General features: G+C 41.5%; 2 long non-coding RNA genes across 4 annotated transcripts in view; one reads left to right on the top strand and one right to left on the bottom strand.

Moving 5' to 3' along the window:
- Positions 1-22,945, bottom strand: part of LOC108447298 — an 86,779-nt gene that overhangs the window by 2,641 nt on the left and 61,193 nt on the right. Inside the window, exon 4 of one of the 3 annotated variants that reach the window (XR_001862781.1) lies at positions 4,871-11,616. The exons of 1 other annotated variant lie outside the window; for it this stretch is intronic. This is a non-coding gene — a long non-coding RNA (uncharacterized LOC108447298). Of the gene's footprint in view, positions 1-4,870; positions 11,617-12,294; positions 12,604-22,945 lie in introns of those variants that run through there. One more of the 3 variants, XR_001862779.1, reaches the window with a different exon arrangement.
- On the top strand, positions 3,274-12,676 carry LOC108447300. Its single transcript, XR_001862787.1, has 2 exons — positions 3,274-4,845; positions 12,505-12,676. It is a non-coding gene; the product is annotated as an uncharacterized LOC108447300 (long non-coding RNA).

Below are 22,945 nucleotides of genomic sequence, written 5' to 3'. Positions count from 1 at the left end.
GTAGAGCTCTTAGAAAAGATGGTTGGTTTATTGATTCTTCCCTTTCACCTGTGCTTATCCTATTTTTGCATTCTGAGCACAGGCCCCTCACACCTCATGGAAGAAATCACACCTGGAAGAAATTCACGGGCTGGGTTAACTCAGATCTCCACACCCATAAAAGAGAATTATTTCTTCTACAGGGTGACTTCAGTGAATGGCAGGCTCTGCAGCAACACAGAGATCTTTCTGGAATCAGTGCATGTGCTCATTGACCCCTGCACTACGTCCAGCTGTAGACAACATCTCAGCCATGAGTACACAGCATGCTGTTTGTGAAAAGCCACAACTTTGCTAAATTAAAGCAAATTACTTTCAAAGCATGCAAGAGCACTAATTTTCATTGATTACTCAGTCATGGACAAGTTTCAAATTTCATCTGTTTTTATTGCAGTTCTCCTGGAAAAAATTTGGTTAGAATCACTCTCCCATAACCTAAAAATGGTTGCAGGGATTTTGCTTTGACTTGTAAGAGGATAAGAAAACCGCTCTCTTTAGGCATGGAAAACTTCGGCTTGAACAATGAGTGATTCAGAAGACTGTGGTTGTGAGAAAAATGGACTTTTAATTGGATTCATTTTGCTTATGTAACTGTTTGGTCCCTACTAAGAAGCTATTCTAACAATAATTTTGCTTATCAATGATACATAGTCTCTTCGGAACTAATGTATCTATAGCAACAAAAATGTGCCACATATATATGCCTGTGTTCGTATGTAAAGTTTAAAAATGTCCTGCAAAAACTTGTGGAAGAAAACCCTGCCCAGAGATCTTTATAGAAAGACGTTGTTCTGGCTCAGGAAATCATCCAGCCACAGGTGGCTGGAACTTAGGAACATATTCTGAAAAAACTAGATTTTCTGGGTTAGATGGACCTTTGATCCAGTTTGCTCAAACTTGGGTGAACAAAACAACAGCAGCGTGAAGAGAAGCTTCCTGTGAGAAGATTTAATGTTTACTGCTTTGTCCTAATTTCCACGGAAAGAACTCCAGGCTTCGCCCTCCTGCTGTGGCTGCTGTCATTGCAAATACCCTGAGAGCTTTTAGCACCCTGCTTTGGAGTTAGACAGACATGCCGAGTCTGTTCTCAGTGAGCTCCTGCACAGGATGGCTGGAGAAAGGTCTTGCCTTCTTGTGGCTTTGTGTAGACAAGGAGCTGGGAGTTCTTTCTTGGGTTTGCAGCTGGATTTGCTGTTAAGTGATTCAAGCTGTTAATCCAGCTGGGTCAGCCACAGTGGATGAAGCTAAGCAGAAAGACTTAGCACTGAAGTTCCCGTCAGGGAAATACCAGAGGTGACAGATAGAAGAGGCAAGCAAGTGATGCTTTTATGCTGGCTGATCGTGCAATGCTTTCCACTGACACAGACAAATAGGTTAACCCACAGGTCTCAATAATTAGTTTGTAAGAGTTTGTAAAGAGCTACATGAGAAGGGGCTGGTTTTTAAATGTGGCAGTCCCCCACAGCATGGGAAACTCGTAAATGTTAAGTCAATGTTGAAATGGAGACAACTGGAGTCACTACTGTGGACTTGTCAGCCTGGCTGAAAAAAATGTTGGAAAGGCTGAAGTGTGACTCAACAGGGAATTAAACAGCAATAAAATACCTAATACCAGTTCACAAAGATGAGACTTGAGGTAAGGGAAAAGATAATTTACAATATAATTCAGTAGAAAATTAGTGCTCTTGCATATATTGTATAATTTACAATATAATATGATGAAGTAAATTCACAACCTCATCAAAACCTGTGATGAGGTTGTGAATTTACTTGCTAATGATTGCTGTAGTGATACAAGATGTCTGGTATTTTACTTGTTTTATGTGGCTGTTTTAGTTTTGACATAATAGGAGTGCAAAATCCCTATGATCTCTAGTCAGTGAAATGAACAGGATCAGATCTTGGATCTGTGCAGTTTCTTACCTTTTATCAATGGCCTGAAGAATAAATTGCAGTTAACCAAGAGACCAGTAAATGAAGAGCAGCCAAAGGATGTGCTATGGCAAAAAGGGGTCGATCAGATACTTTGCTATGGCACTCTGTCCTGGCGCGATGTTGGCCACATTTGTCATAGTACTCTGCAGTCCAAGGAGAGAGCTGGGAATCATGGTGGCTAATGGGTTAACTCAGGCTGCCTGTACAATTCTTTGTCTAAGAAAATGTGAGCTGAGCCTTCAGCCTTGCATCTATGACCAAGGAGATCATACATGGTGTGGAGACTTTCTCACGTTTGTGCTTTGCAGAGTGACTGCTGTGCAAACGCCGTCCTTTTCTAGCTCTTCTTATTCAAGAATATGTTGAATATAGGTTGAGTTTAGAGTTAAGCCATGACAGTGATAACAGCATTGATAAGTGACACTCAATTTCCCTCTGCTGAACTTGTCCTGCTGAGCACCAAATAAATCCAGATCCAGTCAAGTGAGAAAGGCCTCTAAACTGCTGATTAGTGCCTTTACCTTCCAGGAAACTGCTGCTTGTAAAACACTGAAGCTTTAGGAGGAGACAATAGCACGAGCACTTTTCACAAGGGAGAGGCTACCTCTACTGGCATGGAAAGGAGAGCCGAGAGGGCTTTAAGAGGAATAACTTCCTGTGTGATATATTTAATGAAATAAAAGAATCTCTGGACAAAACAGTCTCATGTAGGTAAAAATAGACCCAACTTTAGGGAAACTGTGATTGTGCACCAAGGTTTGGAGCACACTGCCCGTGCAGTGATCATAAGCTCCCTTGAGCATTTTGAGCATTGCTGCTTTGCCTATGAACTTTCTCCTTATGGATCAGATGGATTAGGGAGTGTTAATGCTATCCAGCAGCAAGTCTCACTAGGAAGGCATTTCTAAATTTCAGTAAGCAGAACAAATGGTTATCCCTGGCTGCCTGCATGGGAGAGGTGCTAAGACAATAAGCTTTTGGGTTTGGTAGACAACCCCCAAAACTGCAGGAAGTAGTGAAGAAGGTTCAATGAATTATGTCCTTGTAAAATCAGGACCACCACCAAAAATGGATTTAGTTGAAAGCTTAATAAAAGCATTTATATTTTTTTAAAGTCCTTAGTAAAGCAGGAGGCAAAACAGTTCAAGTTAACGATAAATCAAAACATTTGAACTTCTGAATTGTTTGAAGGTCCAATTATTTTTGGCAGAAAAATATCAGTCAAATCACAAAGAATTTTGATTGATTTAAACAAACATTTTTTAGAGAAAAGCATTTCTTCAAAAAAAAGTCACCCTTCTCTAGTCAACAGAGCACTATAAACAAGCCATGTAAAATCATAAATCTGTTACGCAAAACTATGTAAAGACCCCATCAGAGAATGATACTCCCTTTGAGTATATCTGCTCCATCTGACCAAAAATGAGAGCAAGAGGTTAGATATGATAATAAACTGAAGAGTCTAAGGTCAAAGTTCCCTCCCCTCCCTGCCAAACAAACATTATGAAGCTAGGCAGTTTAATCCAAGTCGTCTAGTTTCCAAGAGCTCAGAGCAGATCTACTGATCCGCAAGATTTCTACGTTTTTGTTCTAGTTTTGTTTGTTGCCATGGAGTCTAGTAGAATATTTAGATGTGTGACCATTGGACAGGATGTTTGTGATTACAGTATGTGGCTGCTTGCCTTCTCCATGTGGAGAGGAGGCTGGGCCTGTGCTCCAGCCTTTCAGCTGTCTCTTAGCTCTGGATTCTGGCTTAGGGCGTGGGCCCCAGTCTTCCACCATCCTGACCAGTCAAGTCCTAGCTACATTAGAAGGTTGAATTCCAGTTTGTGTGTCACCAGCAGAGCTGCAGCATTGCAGATCAGCATGCCCAACTATGCTGTGTGATGTCTCAGTCACAAGAGCCTGGAAAAGATCAGGCGAGCATAGAGCGGCTCCTGTGAGGAAACACAGTGAAACCTCCCTCTTTCCTGCCTTCAGAGCTGCCATTCATAAAACTTGTCTCCAAACCGCCTGACAACCACAATTAAAACAGCATTTTAAAAAGCAACAGGTTATTTCACTATAAAAATGTCATCTTTGGAAATACATTTCCTTTTGATAATACATAGAGAGATAAAGAATATGGCAGAGTCCAATATTTGACATTTCAAGCTGAAGGTATTTACATTAAGGAGGAAAAAGAAAAAGAAGTATTGCATCTCCATTCTTCAGATGTGCCTTCAGTTTGAACACAGAGGTATCTTTTAAGGAACTGTCATTTACATCAATGTCTGTAAAAATTAACAAAATGGAACTGTCAATTATTTAAAAATGTAGATGTAGCAGCTGGTGAGCAGTTTGCTGTCTGGCATTCCTCACAAAGAGAGGGGCCAGAAATTTACTGCCAAAACACTCCAGCTAAGTGATCTCAGATGAAAATATGACAGCTTCTGCTAATGAACAGTCAGTGCTGTGAGCATAAACATTCATCATAGTCCCAGAGTGGAAGGACTGTGGTAGTATCTGGCTTTGCAAAAACTCTCCTTTCTTTACCCCCATGTGCATATTTAGCCCAGTCATACCCCGTGATGTTTCTGGAGGTGGAGTGTGTACTATGAGAAGAAAGAGCAAAGGGCATCTCTTGCCAAGGACACAGCTCAAATGCCTTGGTGACCTCTTCTCAGAGTGTCATAACTTTGCTCCAGAGGCAGCTGCGGGAAGGCTTGCTGTATCCACAGCTCCTAAGGGAAGGCAGCGAAGATCATAGGAACCATCCCATGCCCTGCCCCAGCCACAGGCAACAAGAGATGTCTGGGAGAAGACTACCAAAAAGTACCAAAACCAGAACAGTATTGTCCACTGGGGGCTGGGCATCCACCGTGACACGAGGTAAGCAACAAGGGGTAGGGGCAAAACTGTCTTCAAGAGCCACTGCACTCCCCTGTTTCCTGTCAGCTGCCCTAATCTCTTCTTTAGCTCCTTTAAACTTTTGCTTTTCATATAGTAAGGACAATGTGTTTCACCATATCATCATGCACTGTGTGGGAAAAGGCCTTCCTTTATCTTCATGGCATTCAAAATGAGTTGTTTTGGGTGATGTGTATGTTTGGGAATATTTCTCTGTGACCGCAAATGAATTATTAAGACCAATGCGAGCATCAACTTATTTAAAACCTAAAGCATTAGATCAGCAGATTATGCACTGCAGACACCAACAAACGCTTTAGAGTGTTCTGTAGTAAAAAACTTTTAAAGAAAGAAGACAGCTGTGGCTCTGGAGCTAAAGGTTTAGTGTCTTTATTTGTGGGAAGCCCATGTTAACTGGCACAAATAACATCCTGACATTGCCAAAAGGGGCCTTTACAATGCCTTCCAGTCACCTCCAGGTGACAAACACACAGATGTCTAGAAACTGAATACAGGCCTGGAAGATTTTTGGTATCTGCAGATGGATTTTCTACTACAGCATTTGAGAAAAATAACTAGAAATTGTACACATCATCTGAATGTAAGAAAGCTTGCAAAAGTATCCAGGCTCTGAGAGAGTAGAGGCCATGGTGGGCAGTCATGCCTTGGGGTTGAGATGCTTTAGAAAGTTGCTGAAGCTGATAGGCCAGCTGGGACTACACCTCCCACCTGCCCACTCAGATTTCCTTAGGATTCTTGATGGGCATGGAGGGAAGCATATTCAAAATCATAAGTCTGGGCCATATTCGAAAGTGTAAAATCAAAGAAAGACATTTCATTCTTTCCTTAAAAGGACAGAGAAACCAATAAAGCTGATCACACATGCCAAGGATACGAACCCTGGCAAATGAGAGAGTTAATACTGATGGCCAACAAAAATCCCTGCCCCCTCAGAGGGGGCAGAGGTGAATGAAGTTTCTCTCAGTTTACATTTACTGCAAAAACTTTGTTCTCATTTTAAATAGGTATTGTCAATCCACTGCTATAGCCCCCCTGCTAGAGGGGAATATTGCTAAACAGAAATAGTCTGCATCTATTTTAGTCAGACATGACTCAACAACTTGTCTTTTATCATTAAATATTATCCATTTTATACCTAGCCTTTGGGGTTTCATTGTGCTCTTACAATCCTTTACTTGTCACTTTTCAGGCAGGAGGCATGATCCTAGTCAGTCTGCCACAAGGTGCAGTTTTGGATAGGTAACTACTAGCCTATTCTGTGCTTAATCCACTGCACACAGAAAAATGTTAGTAAATAATATAATGGCTCCTGAAGAGAACTGCACATCCATCCATCCATCCATCCATCCATCCATCCATCCATCCACATCTAATCCATACAGAAAAGTCAGGACCTAACACAGAACACAGAACTGCAGGGTAGGTGTCTTTCTCAATGTCCTTGTATGGAGTCACCACAGTGTATTGTCTTTCCATGTGTCTCACTATTGTTGCTTTGGTAAAAATAACACATTTTTGCAGTTTCATAAATAGCTATCAGGTGAGGTAGTTATTAGCTCATCTTCTCTGTTGTATAAATACATGACATACCAAATATAGACTGTTTCCTCTCTTTTTATCCAGACCAAGAATATTCTCCAGTTTCAGGGAGCTCAAACTTTCCCCAAATGTTTGTTTTCTCCATGCAATTCAGTCCTCCAACTTGAATGTCCCATGTGTGACATCTACAGTCATCCCCTCTTAGGAACTGAGAAAGCATCATTTTTTTAGAGAGGCATGGCAGAGAGTTCCCTGGTCCTTAGCTGCAAATTGAACTGCCTGTGGCAGGTTTTTCTCTGCAGCATTTGGGGGTATTCTCAGCAAAATGATAGCCTGTGGACAGGCAAAAATCCACATCAAAACAAATACAGAACACTTCCCTTCAGATACAGCAATGCACCTGAAAAGTGAGTTTTCTTTGTGGGAACTGAGCTCATACACCTGCCAATCAGGGGGGCACCATAAAGTGCAGAGACTGGGAGTTAATAAATAATATTTTATCATTCTTACGGGCTTTTTCCTCTACTATAAAATTCTTTATAATCATTGCTATGCTTCTGGCTTTATTTATTCACTGCCATCTGTTCTTTGTCTCCTTTCACTTTTTCTGGGGCTTGCTTACTATCCTCCTGCTTGTTTATATTTTGGGGCATCCCATTCTTGCTGCTTCTGTGCTCTTCCCAGTGGGCTCTTCTCCCCATGATTTGCTGAGCAGTGGTGTTCTTGCTCATGCACATTTTATATCTGTGGGGGTACTTCTGCTGCAGCCTTTTCTTCCTTACTCTATGAATGTAGTTGTTACTCTGCATGATTGAGCTGATTCAGCTCATCTCAGTGGATTTCACATCTCTGTTTTGCATTCTCTTGCAGTCTGTTGGTGTAATTTAGTGCAGGGCAGAGGGACCGAGGGAGGCTCCTTGGGCTGGCACTGGGCAGCCATCGAGCACAGAGGGCAGTGCTGCTCCTTGCTCTCTCCTGCAGGACAGGGAAGGGCAGGGACACAAGAAGCAGTGGCTTGAAGCTACTCAACTGCCACAGGAATGGAAACGGGGCTTCCACCTACTGCTTTCTCACCATGAAAATACCACGAACTCTCACTGTAACGTCCTGAAGGCACCTTCAGAGATGGGGCTGTTACATAGGAGAGACCTGCTTGAGGAAGCCACCAAACATCAGTGTGTTAGGTGTTAAATATAGACATTTCTAGCTAATATGGCAGAAGGAGACTGTAGCCAATTTTCTTCACATCAATCACTTGCAAAATTGTGTTTTCAAAACAAATGTTAAAAAGAAAAAGATTTATCACAGCTGTCTGGGGTGATCCATTGCATCTTTTCTGTAGCTATCAATTAATAGCAGGAAAGCTGTTTGCTGTCTCACATCTATCTAAGTAACAAAATTAATTTGCCATATTTACTACAGCCATGCCTACTTACGAAATTTTTGGAAAAACCACTAGGAGGAAGTAAAATAGGTTTTGAATTTTATTGAAAATTGATCTAGTTTTTTTAGACAATGAGAACCTTTTATTCTCTAAGTTAAAACAGAATGTATGCAGCCTGTTTCTAATTCACATTGGCAGTGAAATTGAAGCAATGGATTAATCTTGACTTTCATGTTTGTTGTCCCTAGTAAAAAATGCTCTCCATCAATTGCTCATTATTTGCTGAGGTTGTTTACTGCTCAGTTTGTGTATGACTGCAAATTAAACAAGCACATTGAAGCTCCATTGTCTAACACATGGCTACTATTCATATCTGGCAAGGCCTGCTTTTCTCATTGAAAAAGGGTCATTGAAAAAGCACCTCAGATATAGTATTTTTCTTGATATTAAAAAAGTGATGTGTTTCAGATCTTCTGTTGGGCAGAAAGTACAGGAGATAAGCAGGGGATTTAATATAAAACCAAGCCATTCTATGCCTAAAATAGTAACTAAATTTTTTCTATGCAATCAATTGGATATTAATATTAGCATAATAATAAAACAATGATCTCATATATGACTATATGTACAAATATCCCAGTAGAATTTGATTAATAATTATTAATTAATTATAGTGAAATGATTCCTGGTTTATGGAAACAGTTTTTAAAGGCAACTGTTATTTTAGGGGTCATATTTCTTGGGTACCTATGCAAAATAACTTTAGAAAGGATTCATTTTCAGAAGGTTAGTTCTTGATGCCTTCTGAAGACCTGACATTGTCAGAGCCTCTCATGTGAACACTTGAGATGTGGTGCACTCAGAGCCATTATTTTTTGAATTTTACCCACTTTTATTAAAAAAAAAAAAGAAAAAAGCGTTCTGTAAATCAATGGATTTATCAGGGAAAAAACCAAATCTTTTGTTCACCACTGCTTTTTCTTGCTGAAGGATGACTACTGTCTAAGCACCAAGCCATGCAAGTACGCAAACACCAGTAGGATCTCTTCAAGGCTGTATTTTCAGAAGTTTCTGAGTCAGACAGGAGCTGCTCCTGGTAGCACACTTGGCTGGTGGTGGGCATTTACTTTGCTGGCCATGGCTGTTTCATGTGGCTGGAAACACCTCCTGAAGGGGAACTACAGCAGCTTTACGTGGACTCTCGCTGTGTGCTGTAGGAGAGCTCATGGCTGTTTTTCTTTTACTCACCTCCAACTGCTACAATCCATCTGTCATGGTAATTGATTTCTCTTTGTCAGCCAAAGACCTTCATCTGGTCTCTCCTGTTCAGAGCCTGATCTTACGGGAGACTGGGAAGCCACAGGCCACAGACATCTCTAGGAGATGATGCAGTAAAAATGAAGGATGAGGCACTGCCACACTTGAACACAGCCCTCCACCTCTCACACCGTTCTCTCTGATTTCTTCCTATTTCCTTTCCATTGCTGCTGCTCTTGGAAGGGTGGAGCCTTGCAGAGTTGGAGCCCAGCTGGTACAAAGGCAGCTGTGAAATTGCTCCTGGCTAAGGACATGAGAAGCTGGAGCCTCAAGTTTGAAAATTGCTCAACAACATTGCAATGCCAATGTTGCTGCTCACCATAAACACTGGATACTCCTATTCCCAGTGGCCCAGCAATGGGCTTCACAATGGGACAGTCATCAGCTGCATCAGGGGGTGAATGGTGCTGAGTCTCCCCATGCCCTGCAGTTGTGAGCATGTGGAATCACGGCAGGCAGGCGTCCTCCGGTGGGTAGATGAAAGCTGTGTAATCTGCAAACAGCATTTGACAAGCTGCTGGGGGAGAAAGGGCTGACAGCAAGGCAGCGGGAGTAACAAGTTTTATCTTCCACGTGGCAGCAGTCAGTGATAAAACAGCAGTGGGATTTATGTCCCAGGATCCAACTTCTCAGTGCCCAAGAAGAAACACTTCATGGGACAAACAGCAGTGTCAACAGAGCATGTGTGTGGAACTTACATTTCTGCATAACCCAAGAATGCCAGCACGAAGTAACAGCTGACATCTAACCACAACTTCTTTAGGCATCCATAGGTTTATCTTTATCTTATACCCTATGTAATTTAACCCTTGGGTCTCCATCTGTAAATTTATCTTTTGTAAGACAATATAACCTAGCCAAGGACACTGGAGAATGAGGCGACCCAGCTGACTGACATGGAAATTGAGATTGCAAAGTAGCTCGGGAGGTCAGGATGCAAGTTTTATATAGTTCCTCAGAATTTTGCAATATCACATTTGGTGTGGGAATCAGGATTCTTAAATTCTGTTGTTAAGGAAGAAAATGATGCATTTTTCACCCCATAAGGAGAAGTCATATTTGATAGTGGAGCCAGCTTTGCAGGAGCATGTAGGAGCTAGTGGCAGGCTCCTTGTGAAACTGATAAATGGATGGAGCAGCTGTCCTGGATTTCCACTGCCAGCTCTTCCCAGGGGCTCCAGCTGCAGCAAGGAGACATCAACCTGCAGGTGGTTTGCCAGCCCTTGGGCACAGTCCAGCACACTAAAACTGAATCACTGGTGAAGGCAAGAGGAAGATTTTTCAATTCATCCTAAAGAGGACCTGACCTCCATAAATTTAAAGTAGAAATTACAGTTCCAGTCATCATCTTATTTCCTAGTATGGTATGTTGGTGAAAAGACGGACATAGTACACTACCATGTCAGTAATGGAAATGAAATCTAACTTCAGAGAAAGCTCAAGAGGTATTTCTCGTCATTCTGATGCATTCAGTCCTACAAAAAATCGATTGTTTACTACTTTCTACAAAATGTGACTGCTTGCTATGTTTTTTCAGACACAGAGCAAAATGTGGTTTAATTCTTCAGCTCTGTTCCCCAGCTCTGGGTAAGTCTGTGGTTTGGGGTGGAGAGGAGAAAGGCTCCAGGCAGAGGAATGAGACAAAATGTTCTTGTGGTCATTCACATGGCTTGTCATCAGCTCCAGTGGAGGCAGGCACAGTGCTTGTGACGGCTCTGACAGCACTGAAACCAGCTGGGATTGCAGAAAGAGATGCACAGAGGAAACAGTCCTGTGATGAAGAACCTGCTTCTCACATGGAGAAAGCCCATCACAAACTGTAAAGCCAACCCTGCAGTGACAGAAGGTTGTGGAGGGTTCTGAGTGCATGTGAACATCAGGTCACTGGTGCTGTAATGTGACATTTTCTGCAACCACACAGCACAGATGCACAAAGGTACCTGTTTCTATAGGGACAAGTAGGAGACCTCCTTTTTGCTTGGAGCAGGGCACAAGCAGTTAAAAGGGGAAGCACTTCCCATCCTGGGCAGTGGGGAGAGCTGCCCACCACTCCCTGGATACCTGCCTGTTCTGAGGCATGTGTCCTGCAGCCAAAGGATGCTTTGTCCACTGGCATATGTGCTCTGCACATGGTGCTTTTCCTGATGCAGACAGCAAATTATCCATACTTAAGCTCCACAGGGGAACTTTCCCAAGAGGAAGGAACACCAGAGGGAAAAAATGAAAATGACATCCTTCCCCTTCCAAAGAAAACAGCCCTCCTCCCAGACCCCTAATTAAAATGTGAAGGTTTAATAGACAAACCGGCAGAAGGCCTAATCATTGTGACTCAGGTCATGGAAAGACGTCCAGCATTCAGCTGAACAGCAGCAGATTGTTGGCTTCCTTTGAGGAGAGACTACCGTTCATCATTCCCTGGAAAGTGCCTGATGGTTTGATTGCAGGGGATGTAAGCAATGTCTGCCATCTCTCATTTGCAAGGGAGCCAAATTCTGGGGAAAGAAAGAGGTGAGGACAGTCAGGAGAGCAAGCCTGCAAGCACGGGCTCACAGAGCTGTGGTGGAGGCGTGGGCTCACAGACCACCCAGATGCTCTTCCCTTTCATACTGGAACATCAGCTAAGCCCAAACCTTTTCCAACAGGCTCTTCCTGGGTCTGACCTTGAGTATCTCCATCCTCCACAGACAAGTTTGGATGACATTTGACTAGTTGTGTCTTAAGAATTTTTTTCTTGGGGCTTAGCCTGAGCATCCTCAGGTGCAGGTCTGTCCCTGTGATCCAGTACCACATGGGCACCAAGAGCCTTGTTCCTCTTTCCAGTCTTGTCCTTCTGCCAACTGGAACTGTACCCTCTACTCGCCTTTACTGTGGTCCAGTTACTCAGCTTAGGCATTGTATATTTTCAAGTAAACTGTATTTTTAATGCCTGATAGCAGGCATTATGTTTATATAGATATACATATTTATATATTTATGTGGTTTTGGAAATGTATGTGAACTTAGCACCAATGTTTATTTGAATATGATCTGTATGGTATAATATTAAGGTCATGACATGTTATGGAAAAGAAATTAAGATACCAGATACAATTTTTTTTGTGAATTCATAAAAAACTCAATGGATGCTTTTGATCAGAAAAAAAAACCCAGAAAAACAAACAAAAAAAGAGCACCTTTTTTCAACATTTATTAAGCAAATTAAAAAAATAAATGGATTTTTGATAGCTTTTCACTTGGAAGTTAGTGTGTTCTAGGAGTTTTTAATAATGTAGAATGTTTTAGTCCACGGAAGTAACACTGAGAAGAGAAATATTTTGCAAACAAATGCAATTTGAAATTGGGATCAGGGGCTGAAACCATTTCTCTTTTGTCTCTCTCAGGTTGGCTGGCAAATTGAGGAGATTAATTGCATGGCTTCCACTGTCCCTCAACACAGGAGCTCAGGAATCCTGGTACCATGGAGTTGTGACCACAGGAGCCTGCAAATCGTGAAAGAACACTTAAGCACAGGACTCCGACTACAAATAAAAATACGTCTTTGTGGAAATTTAATGTGAAGATAATTCACAGGCATGTTTGTTGGTAGGAAACCATTGCATAAAATGTACAGGGAAGGCAAAACATTGGTTAAAATACCACCCAGGTAAATCAGTTTCCCAGGCAATATATGGAGAGTGCTGCCATTTAACTGCTCTGAGGCAGCCAGCAAAAATTCTAGAGCTGCCTGCCAAATAGCTAGATGTTGCTGATGGAAAAAATTAGCCTCAGTACATTGGCATCTGGAATCTGTGACTGCCATCCAAAAAGAAAAGGGACTGGTGCTGTGGAATTGGATAATTGCACTCCAGAAGCCTACCACAAGTCTGCTGCGGCTTTGTCACTAAAAAAAAAAAAAAAAAAAAAAATTAAAAAAAATTTTAAAATGTTCTTAATTAAAAAATAAGCATTTGAAAGTATAGAAGGTAAGATGTTAGAGGAAAACATACAGTTAACCAGATAAAAGGAATCAGAGTTTCTGCGTGTGTCCGAGTACAACACAGACATATGTGCGTTTCTGTGCATGTGCTGGTTTGTGTTTCAGAGTATTTGTCTCTGTGTCAACTCTGTGTCCATTTCACAAAGAATTACACACTCCATTTACTTGAGATTCCAATGTATATTACTTGGGGAAAAAAAACCCCCAGTTTCTGAGTACAGCCTATGTTTTAACAATTATATTCCTTCCTCTCTTCCCTGCCCACTCCCTGCTGTAAATAAAAACCTTTATTTTGGGGGGTGGGGGGGCCTGTCAGTTGCCAGCAGTCACCCCCTGTTGTGATTCCGAGGGTGGGAGTGTAGCTGAAGTAACCACAGTGGAACAGCAAGGAGAGATAAATTACCAGTTCTTAATCTGAAAGCATTCTTATTCATAGGGGAAATTTACAGGAATGCACGTTAATGCAAACCTTTTAGTTACCTGAATTGTCTCAGTTTGCTTCACTGCTGATGTCCCGGAGATGACACTGACATCACTCTGCTTATATTTCTGCATTGCACTTTCATTTGAAGACTTTAGTTGCAGGTGTTTAGAAGTCCTTCTCGCCAAATGAGCAATAACACATACTTCTCACATTTGAAATTTTGTGGAAAATCCACCTAGTAGTTTTCCCATTCAAATAAAAATCACTGTATTTCTTGTACAAGATTGACTGAAAGATGGGGTAGGTTTAGAACCTCAGGCCTAGAGAGCATCTGGTTCTCAGACAGGGATATGCTCAGTGCCAAGTTACCTGTTTATAAGAATTCAAGGACTGCACAACATGTGGACATAAGGTACCATTCTACCTATTATTCCAAATATACAGGGATGTGGTAAAATCTGATGTCTCCTGTCCTCTGTCCATGCAGAGAGAGTGTGAGGAAACATATTTGTCATAGACATCAATGGGACTGATCACATGCTTAAAATTAGGGAAGCACTTAAATGTTTTGCTGGATGATGTCCTAAAAGACCATGTGTGCTGCATTGGGTACTCCTGAGGGGTATCTATGAAGGATGCAATGCAGTTGCATTGTAATTCAGTCTTTTCTGGGTGTCTTTTCTTCCCACAGTGTTAATTTTGTGTGTGTTTGTGACAGTTGATTAACCTCACTTTCTATGAACAGAGCAACAGATAGGAGGTGGTTCATATGCCATGGTGGAATACCCACGGAATAAGATAGTACCTATCTTGTTTTGCCTGCCACAGCCTTCCTATACTACAGGAAAATGTGAGGAAAAAGGGGATGAGAAATTAATTAGAGGTGAGTTAATTATTGGGTGAAAATATCTGATGTCAAGAGAGGAGTTCAGAGGTATTTTGTTGGAATACACATGCTTTCTCTTTGGGATGGTAGACATGCTGAAGTCAGTGCTAATTTGTAGAGTCAGTTCTTGTATGCATTATTAATAGCAGATAAGAAACATTAGTGCATAAATATTTGAAATATTTTTAGCCATTTCTGGAGATCTATTTTTCTTAAAAATTAAATGAAGCAGAAACTTTTACTAAGAAAAAGGCAAGACAAACGTTAGTACAGGAAAAAACCACGTTGATTAAGCACAGCCCTAGGCATCAAAGCACTTAAGCAGGTACTTAAGGTAGGGCACATACCTATCTATTTTTCTGAATCATTGCCATGATTACAGGGCGTTATATTTGCTCTTTGTAGTGTCCTCAGATCCAGAGATCTTTTTGCTTTCACAAAGAAATCAGTCATTAATCATAAGGCATTAACCTTCCCACCACTGGGATTATGAATTACATTTTTGTAATGAATGTGAATGCCATTTCCCTCATCTCCTGTTCTTTCAAGAGCCCTAAAAGTTTTATTTCAACTTTCAGACTTGCACCGAGGGCTTTGGCTAGGAGTTCGTGCTTCTGGCTCGCTTGAGCTAATTTGGCAAGTAATTTTAAAACAACTTCTATTGTACATAGAGTTGCAGGGTTTGAAATATTGCTCAGTCAGCTCTTACTTCATGAACAGTTTGTTTGATTAGGTGCCCAGGTGAAACACAATCGGGGAACCTGGTGAGCTGTAAGCCTTCCACAGGGAGGAGGAAATGAAGTGGATTTGCTTGCTCCTTGGCAGAGCATTCCAGCTGTTCATTCGGCTGTTGTGTAAAGGCGTATCACCTCCCTCTGTCCACCTTTCTATAGCATTGCTGCTGTATTTTGTGAACAGTCCTCTTCTGAAAACTCCTATGAGGCGTGTCCTTGGCTATCCACTGGAGTGACCATCTAGGTGGGTCTTGTCTGTGGGCCTTGACTTGGTTTATGCTTGACAAGCTGCCAAGGCTTGGGCAGCACCTGGTGTGGGCAGGAGGACCATGCTCAGCCCTTATCGAGGGGCCACCCAGGTCCTGGTGCTCCCAGAAGGGTCAGCTGCCTGCTGAGCATGGGCTGTCAGGATTCATATTTTGGATTTAAACTTCTAAACTTGATCTGAGCTTGATTTTATGGCTCTCAGGACTTTTTGTAGACTTTCACTTCTTAGAGGTTCCTAAAAGCTGCTTTGGCATGGTGGATTTTATAGCACCTGTATGATGATAAAGCTGAGCTGGTCAAAGGAGCTCTGGTGTGATCTGGCTGTTCAGGGCCTCAACTATTTCTCACTAGCCATGGTGGGCCCCTATTGGAGACACAAGCCCGTAGGCTTCAGGTAGGTTTTGGGATGTGCAAAAGTGAGTATGTAGGCAGTGCCCCCCATTGCTCTGGGGAGCCTGGCTCACCAGGTCTACAAGGAGGAGGAGGAATCCCAAAACCACTGTCAGAAATCCCAGCAATAAATAATTTACCTTCAGCAAGGAATTAATAGAAAGTATAAGCATGAGCTGTGGAGAGTAAGAAAAGCAAAGGAAACCAAAAAACCCCAGAGCATTTGTTTCCAAATTCTTCCTGAAGCAAGGCACACTGTATCCCGAGGACAGAACAAGAAAATAGATTGAGTTTATATAAAGCTGCATGTGGAAACCTCCCTGGTAACAAAATGAGCTAATAAAAACCAAGTATCAATGAGAATCCAAATATTCATCTTTAAAATCACTGAACAGTAAATTACACATCACAGACCTCTTCAGTCTTCTGGCAAAAGCTGCAGAAGTGGAAACTCTTAAACACAAATAAAAAATGTGTTTGTTTAATTCTGCAGTTAGAGCAAGTCTCTGGACAAGCTGCATTTTCTAAATAAGGCTTTTTTTGTCACCTGAGTTGAAGAATGCCTTATTCAACACAACCTACCAAGCATTTAATCAGTCCTGATGGTAAATTTAAAATGGCAAATTCCTTCTACCTTGCCCAAAAGCAAAGAGCTGGGTGCATTTTCTAGGCAATCTGAAAGAATTTTTCAGATATTCTTTACCATATTCTGCAATCTTAAAATTAATCCAAATGAACTCTGCGGGTTTGGTGATCACCCTCTGTCAGGGGCTTTTATTTGTTCTCAGCCAGGGGTTGGATCATGTCATGATGTCATGAGAGACTGCTCAGCCACATGAGACTGAGCTCCTGCTGTCATCTCCTAAAGCCTGAGCAGGAGAAAGAGGAGGATCCTGCTGTCCCAGGAGGAGGAGAGGAATGCACATAGCTTTTGGAAAGGACCTCGAGCCCATCTTTTGCCCGTGAGCCAAAGCCATGCCAGTTTATGTCTGGCATGGCTGGCACTTCACCTTAAAATGTCACTCTGAAGAATGCTCTCCTTTAGAGGTAAGGGACATTTCAAACTAATTTCCCCTTTTTCCTGTATCACAAGGCAGCAGCAAACCCATGAGAATGCAGCTGTTGGAGCACTTTCTGCTCAGTGTGGGAGGCTGCAGAGTCAGACCCTTAACAAGCAATGCTCTTCCTGTGCAGACATTTTTGGGAGACAGGTCTTTCATGCCACCTTTATCTCTGTCATGATGTGATGCCCATGGTACTCCATCTCACAGGTGCTCTGGTTTTCTCAGTGCTTCATGTGTAGGTGATGGCAAAGTCTCCACTGTCTAAAGTAGGCATGGACAAAGTACTAGTGCCTTTCTGAGCAGCTACACATAAGATATCAGAAGGACCTTTACATAACTCATTATTATTATTATTGATTTGGAATAAAGTAGTATGGCATCTTATATTTTATGAACTAATACACAGTCACCCTTGACATAAGAAATAGCAAAATGGGGTTGCAAAGCCCCTAAAAGCTATTTTAATTGTTCTTTGCACCAAACTGGTTTAAGGTGACTGGCATTAAAAATTACATTGATAATTATTTGGCTCTTCTCCACTTTCCCCTTTGGTGAGCTGTGGTGAAACGATGTGAAAAGCCCATTTTTGGTAGCATTTAATTGTGGATGCCTTCACAAGACATTTTAAAGCTTCAGTGATAAATTAGAAACCCTTTCTTTTAAACATGCCATTACAATTTCCCATTATATTGTTGCAGTGGGCTGAACATAGCAGCAAACCAAATCCTAAATCCATAAAGGCAGTAAATTAAATGTGGCTCCAGTGGTTTTGGAGCTTGACCAACAAGTTATCTTTATTAATGCATTCAGGGAAAAGGTCTCATTTTATTACATTATTTTCTTAATGATAAAGGCAGTAATGGAATCTCAGCAGAACACACCAAAGGAATCTTAGTTTGCTGGCAGTTGGGTCAAATTTTTTGTCTGTGTGTGCTTGGTACAGGGTTAAGACTTGGCAGTGTCCAACTCACTGACTTCTGTCTTGAAAAGCACAGTCTTTTGCTGCTTCTCTGTAGTTGCTAGTTGACATTTTCTTGGCTTTAAATGAAATTTTGACACATAAATCCCACATGTCAAATGATATTGTAAAACAAGCATCCAAGTGTCAGCACATAGCCCAATAGTCTAGGGAGTAGAGAATAGAATAAGGAACACCTTTATGCAGTCTTTCATCTGCATCCAGCCATCTGCAAGTAATTTGAAACCAGTTTCAAATGAAGCTAGGTTGTTTGGTCTGTTAAGGCACACAAAGCCAAAGCAGAAGTTTGGAGTCTTCATGGCTTTTATTGACTTGCTAATAGGTAGATAAAGCCTTTATTTTCCAAAACCATACTTTTCTCAGATAACCCATTCCAAAGAAAGCCTAATTGAAATTACAGAAGTCTCTTGCAGACTGCCACAAATTCCATTTCTAAATAGCCTGCTGATATTGAAAGACTTCATGATGAGCCTTTCACTTGCAAAGCAGGACTGGTGGGTTCCCCACTGATGAACTGTTTTGTTGACTTGGGGAGACATTAATGGTACCAGGTTCCTACAAAACCACACCAACAAAGGAGTGTGGATTTACATGATGATGGGCTGGCCCCAAGATTCACCACCAAATACTACAGCAAGTCTCATTTAGCTGCCAGCTGCAGTGTGTACTTTGCCATACATATTTCTTTTCTGTGTAGTACCATTGGAAAAACAGAATTCAGGTAAGCCACGATCTAACAGGGCCTTCAGCTGTGGCAAACTGGTACTTAGTAGAAATAAACTGCAGATTCAAATGGTATATTAGATATGAAGACAGTTATGGATTTCAGACGACACAGAAAGGCAGACCTTGAAAACAACTATCTGTGTTCCCAAGACAAAGTGGGTTTAGCTGGTTTTCAGCATTTCAGCTCTGCCTGGTGTTTCTGCACTTGCGTGTCTGAACTGAATAGCTGGGGTGTGGAGGTAGCTAGGCCCTCCACATGTAATTTAAATGGCTGTTTGTACTTCAACAAGCACCTGAGATGCCTTCAATTTGTGCTGATTGTTTTTAAGGGCAATAAAAAGCCACTCAACGTCTACACATATGGTGGAGCAAAACAAAAGAACCTGAAGGAACAAGGCTAGAGTGGAAAGAAACTCTCTTGTGAGCTGCTCAAAATACTAAGGCTTTTAGAGATCTCCATGCTCTGATTCATCATCTGATTCTTGATTCTGTTTATGGTGCTATCTTGGAATGATTTGTGGCTCAGTGTTTATGCAAGCAAATGGGGAACCACACACAGCAGTCAGAGGTGGTTTCATCACGTCCCTGCAGTCCTTGGCCTTGCACTGTTGGTAGCAGCTGTGCCTCCCTTAGGTATCCTCCAAGTGCCTGGTGGGGGTGACACCAGCACTACCCCTGCCTGGGAGCTCTGAGGGGAGTGCAATCCTCAGGTGTCATACAGCTTGTCAACCCATCCCAGAAACACAGGGCAATGGAAATAGGCACCATCCACTCATCACTGCAGCATTTCTGCCTACTCTCAGCACCTCATACAAGGCCACCAGGTGCTTTGGGGGAAGTGGACACAACCTCAGTGCATAATGCTCCTTTTGCACTGAAACATGCAGCTGTCACTCCTCAGCACCTATAAAACCCGTTGAAGGAAGCTGACAAGCACAGTGGGGCAAAAGGATAGGAGCGCTGGGTGCATTGACATAAGCCAGCTCTCTGCCCTCTGTTTCAGAGAAGTTCACTTCTCCAAGAGTATCCATGAGATGAAACCACAGCAAACATGGGAGGAACCCCTAAAAAGATCCTCTTCTTCTGATCTCAGGTTCTTTTTCATCTTTTTCATCAACCAATTTCCTGCAATGTATCAATCAATGCAACCAATCAATGCAATTTGCAGAGAGAGTCCTTATGGGAGCAGTTAGAGCAAGAAGCACGCCTTGGGAAGATGCTCACTGCTAAGTGTGGGTGCACCAAGGCAATATGGAGATAGACACCTCTCTCCCCCCATGCCCAGGAACTGTTTGAGACAACAGGTAGGGACTGTTACAACAGTATGTTCCCTGACACTGCTTGATTTACTGCTGTAGATGTAACCTGTGGGAGCCTGGTTTGTTATCCCTGCAGAAATTTGGCCATTTTTGTTGGATTATAGTCTAGTCATCATTTTTTATCAGGTGCCTGGCTTTCTCAGGATCTGCCTTACTATCTGGTTTGAGCAACATCAAAACATATTTAGCTGACTCAAAATTAATAGTGGCTTTGCTTTTCCCATGCCTCCTGCAGCCAATGCCTCGCTTTGCTAACGTGCTCCAGTATACTACATGATATCCCTCTTTATTCAACTGTGCAGCACAGAAATATAACAGATATTCATGTGAGAACTCACGTAGAAGTTTTTAATGAGTTACTTTCCTTAGCATCTAATAGCTTAGCACAAAATAATTGGCCAGAAATGTGCTCATTGTAACTTCCTTAAAATCCATGCAGCTCCTGTTAGGGAATATTTTTATTCACTCGTATTTATTTCAAGCTCCTGCAGTGTTCTATTTTCATGAATTATGAATTTAAGGCTCACAATTTTAGCATACTTGAAGCTGAGTTCACTGATGGACACTGCTATTACAAATCATGCAGAAAACTTACAGGACCAAGTATATGATCAGGAATTTGAGACATGTAGAGCTCAACCCATTTTTGAGGATGACATAGTATCACCAAAAATTAATGCTATCCATTTTATGCGCTGCTCTCATTCAACAGCTAGCAAATTTGAAAGTGTGCTTTCAGAGATTAACTCCACACTTCTCCATTCAGCATAGATGGATTTATTCCAACACACTCAGTTTCTCCAGTTCACAAAGCTACAGTAGAAACTGGGTTTATTTCATACCTATGAGCAGCCAGCGAAGCATACTGACACACTTAAATAGTTTATTGATCTTGGCCATTAACAACAGCATCACAAATCCAGTGATGCAAATGGTGTTTTGTGGAGTTTAAAAACTCTATGGTTCTATGTTTTTTGAGCAATATGCCTAAGAGAAAGGAGAAAGAGCTAGAGAAAGGTATGTTTCTGCAAGAACTGTAATTTTGTTAGGCCAACTCAATCAACAGTTTTATGGAGTTTAACTAGCTTCACTCATTTTTGTAATTAAAAGTTTCATCAGCACAGCAGACAGAATGTGGCATTTGTGGCCTCCTTAGGCTTTGGCTTGTTTTCATTACAGTGTTGATGCAGTCCAGAGAAACAGGAAACTAGCTCTATCTCAAGGCATAGGCTTATGTAACAAATTTTACACTCAGTACTTTTTCATACTCAGGGGTCAGCTGTGTAGCCTGTATATGGGCAGGATACAGATGATACAGGGTGATTGTTTTACACAAGTTTGTCTTCTTTCACAGTATTGAAATGTGTAGCTAGCAGCCTGGTATGCTTTCAAGAAATTATTAATCACCAGAGACTTTCCTTATTCAGAAAAACATGACCCTGAGTTGTGCACCGTCACAACAAAGAAGCTTTCTCATGCTGCCATCTTGACAATCACTGAGTTCAAACTCATTTTGCTTGTATACATCTGCACATAATAGAGAAATTTGGAGAAGTTTTTGTACTTTGGAGAAAATTCCTACCATTTCTTTTTCTTAAATATGTCACTAGCATCGTGTACTGTGTATATATGTGTGGAATTGCACCAGGTGTAAGAGCACATCAGCCACATGCAACATTAATCTTCCTCACCAGCTGGGTTAATCCAGCTCTGTAGTATTCAGGACAGTTTCAAAGAATCAACATTTTAAAAAGCTTGTGGTTACAGAAATGTTTCTTCCCAATTTTTTTCAATCACCACCACATGTGCTCTAAAATGCAGATTAAAATTTAATCCTCAACCGGGGACACATTTGAGGTGCACATGTGGTTCTGCATGCAGGGTAAAATCCAAAAATGAAGTATGCATTTCTCTTCCAGACTTATACCCAAACAGGTGAGAGTGTGAGATGGTGTCAGTTACATACTGGGATCTAGAAGGCAAGTTAGGAAGACTTGATTTAAAGAGGCTTGAGTATTTGGCTCTTTGTGCTGCTGGACTACAGGATTTTTCCTAGCTTGCTGCTCCGTGTCTTTCATAACTTTTTTTTCTGTTACTCCTTTGCATGAGAACAAAATACAAAACGTTGGATTTGTGTGTCTTGTGAGGAAATGCTTTCGCTGATCTGCCACATCTACATAAAACATATATGCTATTCTCAGGATCCGCCTGAAATAATAAAGGAACTTTCTTTAATATCCCCAAAGGCCCTGTGCTGAAAAGATATTTTTACTGTTAACACCATGACTAAATAAACAAATAAAATATGAAAAGATAATCGCGGAATTGAAAACATTCACATATTAGCATGATTTCTATTAAGTGCACTGATGCTAGTGACAGGGGCTTGGAAACATTTGAAACTTAGTCTTTAATTCAGTCTACTATCTTTCCTTAAAAATTTCCTTGTTTTCTCCCTCCTCCCACATCTAGTTGTCCACCATGGGAATTCCCAGTCTTATGCAGACAAGGGTCCTTATTGTCCATTCTAACATGGCAAATTTTCTGTCTGCCTGTTGGAGTCTAAAATGGCACCTGATTTTTTTGAGCCACACTTTGCTTATAAGGTTGAGAATGTCTAGAGGAATAATAATGCATAATAATACAACTGGGCCCTAAAATGTTAGGACATTGAGCATACTTAGACATTGGCCTAGTCTTCATAAATATTACTCATGAGACTGCGGTAGAGAGGACCAAACTTCAGTTCCTGTGGGAACCTAGAATGCAGAGAGTATTTCTCTGCATTCTAGGTTCCCAAAAGTTCCAAAGTGGGAGAAAAAATGTTTAAGATGCCACAGTAGAATTTGATCCCAATTTCTGTCTAAAGTTAAACATGTGACTCTGAAAATCCACTTTCATCTGCTTCCTAACTTCATCTATATCTTCCCTTCTATTCTCCAGACACCCAAGCTGTGCCTCTAAGAGGACAAATGTGTTTCCTTCTGAGAAGTCTGCACCAGGGATGCATGAGTTTGCTCTCAGGACAATGAGGCTTACACATCTGGAAGAGGATT

This window comes from Corvus brachyrhynchos, unplaced genomic scaffold (genome assembly GCF_000691975.1).
Source record: "Corvus brachyrhynchos isolate BGI_N302 unplaced genomic scaffold, ASM69197v1 scaffold175, whole genome shotgun sequence".
In the NCBI taxonomy this organism is placed as follows: Eukaryota; Metazoa; Chordata; class Aves; order Passeriformes; family Corvidae; genus Corvus; species Corvus brachyrhynchos.
This window is presented reverse-complemented; position numbering and strand designations above follow the sequence as displayed.